General features: G+C 32.6%; 1 pseudogene; it reads left to right on the top strand.

The window, feature by feature from the left end:
- Positions 1 to 416: 416 nt before the first annotated feature.
- Positions 417 to 2,375, top strand: LOC126979604 (uncharacterized; annotated as a pseudogene).
- Positions 2,376 to 3,135: the final 760 nt, after the last annotated feature.

Raw genomic sequence — 3,135 nt, 5'->3', positions numbered from 1 at the left:
TTCAAGTTACTTAACTGAATCAGAAATTCGATAAGTGTTTGCGAACCCAAATAAATGCGAAAAAACAAAATATATGATATTAGGAAGTAATCATCTTTTACTTACCTAACATCTTTTCTTTTTTTTCGAGAGTAGGTGTGAAAAAAGTTAACACTGTTTTTAAAGAGCTCCGTATTTTCAATAATCTTAAAATTTAAAAATAGTAATTTTATACCATTATTTTAGTAGATTTAGTGTTAAGTGTGATAAATAGTACCCACCAGACAGTACCTATTCTCCTAGTGAAAGTCAATTAAGTTCACTTCTTTAATATCCCTTTGTTCCGATCACTACGTATCACCAGTCATCATGGATGCATTAAAAGACTCGCTCAACGCCATGTCTGAAATGTTCGAACAGATAATGGACCCATTACAAACACATTCTTAGCTGCAGAGTTTAACAGCTTTAGGACCTTTGTGCTATCTGCCATGAATACTTTGCAGAGACAGGTGGAGTTCCTTGGTATAGAGGTTGATCGTCTGGAGATGCGTAGAAGGTGCAAAATGCTACTAGTACACGGAGTCAGCGAAGATAAGTCGGAAGATGTTACTTCGCGTGTTTGTAAAGTAGTAGGGGAACATCTTGGTGACTGGATTCTCTGTTGCTTCCATCAAGTCATCCCATCGCTTAGGACGTCCTTCCGAAAAGAAACCTCGTCCTATAGTGGTAAAGTTCGCGGATGTAGCATTGCGGGATAAGGTTTGGTTCTCCAAAACTGGATTTAAGGGCAGCGGCTTAACTGTGTCAGAGTTTTTAACAAAGAGACGTCATAACTTATTTATGGAGGCAAGGCAGAGATTCGGCATAAACAAGTGCTGGACAAGGGATGGATGCATCCAATTTATAGCCCCAGATGGTTCACATCACCGAGCTGAGTGGAAAGCTGACCTACACAGCATACCACAGACATCTAAGCCTCTGACTCAGGGTACTGCCAGTCTCACCTCCAGGTCCAAGAGAACGGTCAAAAATAAGTAATAGGTATCATTAATCTGTAAGTATTTTTTTCTTTCTTTCTTTCAAATAACTTGTACAATTCATAGGTTTAGTTTTAGTTAACTGTAAGCTTTTTATAACTTCTAATTACCTATGCCACTACCATAAAGCTTAAGCTATTCTAGTATGAATATTTATGTTATGTATATGAATTAAACTATTTTTATTTAGTATTTATAACTTATTACAAAATTTCATTACTATCCTGTGTTGATAATTAAGATAATATATAAAGAATGCATATACCTAACTTGTAATGCACCACATTGTAACATTTGTGTTATAGTTTAATAGTTTGGTAACAAACCTGCAGTATTCATTTACCTCCTGTTCTGTTTTTTAATACCAAAAATAAAATCGGACATCATAATACTATTAAATGCTATTTATTAAACATTTTAAATAAACAAATTTCCATAAAATTTGATAATTTGATATTACTAAATGCAGCTTATATTTCAAACATTCTCAATTGTTACACAGTATCATACTACATAATTATCAGATTTATATTGCCTATGCTATTTCTCTCTTGTGTATAACATATTTAATAAACTGTAGTTTTAGTGTAATAAATCAAATTCCGTTGTTGATACTAGAAAATGAAAACTGTAGTTGTTATATAATAGGTAGGTACCTATTAAATTACCATTGTTATTTGTGTAGACTGCAGCGTCTTGTGTGACTGGCAGATGTACGTGACAACTGTCATCTAATGACAGCTGTGACATTTGACATACCAGCCGCAGACTAAATAACTGCTTTGGATATAAGGCTTTTGGTCAATCACTGCGCTTGCATTTATAGATTATTAGAATTAGATTATAGAATTACATGATTAGTAAGCTAAGTTATTGAAGCTGTAAGATAGCGCCACTTATAATTTTATTATTTATATTTCTCACCCTTAATATGGGTCAAGATATTAAAAATATTATGTTTTTAATTTCTGCATCATGTTTTCACCGTAAACAAAATTTGTACAGCATAAAAATGGAGTACTCAGATGGAGGCGCGCAATCTTTATTTCATTTTTATAATAATTTACGTGAAAATTACAAGTCTATCTCAAAACAGCTTCATAGATAGTTTATATTATTTTTATTCTTTTAATTTGTATATATACTTCATTTTTATTATTGTCATTTTTTGTCTTTAGTCACTTTGTTTTTAGTCCTCTAAGTTATCTATTTAATACCTACCTATGTTTTTTGAGGGTTTTGAGATAAATTGTTTCTTTTTGCTAAAAGGAAAAAAAGGTTACCTTTTCATTTTTTATTGTTTTTACTTTATCTTTAATTTTTTTTAATTATTGTTTATTTTAAGAAGTGAATTAATCTCTCCTTGCAACTTGCGGGTGGGTTCGTTAATCATTTCATTTAATTTAATTCTTTTTGTATATTATTTTTTAGTTTAGGAAACTACTTTTGGATATTATTTTATATAGGATTATTTTTTTTGTAATAGTATAAGTAGTAATATACAGTAGATAATTTTTACATATTATAAAGATTCAAAATGCCACATAACTCTAGCCTTGATGATTTTCAGTCTATAGTCTCTTCTGGTTCTAGTGGTGAAGAAAGTTTTCAAAGTGTTTCTTATATTTCTATTGACATTGCTCTCAGTAATCACTTCCTCGACACACAGAAAAACTTTAATATAGTTCACCTCAATGCACAAAGCATTCCTGCACATTATCTTGACCTTCAGGCGTTGTTTGATTCTAGCAATGTTCATGCCGTACATCCGGTACTTATTTCTGAGTCGTGGCTTAAGCCTAGCCTCTCTTCTTCCTCTTACTACCTTCCAGGCTACCACCTCCTTCGCAACGACCGTGTGGGTAGAGTTGGTGGCGGCGTTGCAATCTATCTTCGATCTAACCTTCCGTTTTCAATCATAAGTTCTTCTAGTGATTCCTTGTCACAGAATGAAGTTGAGTATCTTCTTGTTGAAGTTATCCTCTCACATACAAAAATCCTTCTTGGAGTATTCTACAGTCCTTCACTTAATGTCGATTATTTCTCTTCCGTTGATCATATCCTCGAGAAATTTGTACCACTATATGATCACTTGATTTTGATGGGTGATTTTAAT

This window comes from Leptidea sinapis, chromosome 1, assembly GCF_905404315.1.
Source record: "Leptidea sinapis chromosome 1, ilLepSina1.1, whole genome shotgun sequence".
NCBI lineage: Eukaryota > Metazoa > Arthropoda > Insecta > Lepidoptera > Pieridae > Leptidea > Leptidea sinapis.
The sequence above is the reverse complement of the archived record's forward strand: the minus strand, read 5'-3'. Positions and strand labels throughout refer to the sequence as shown.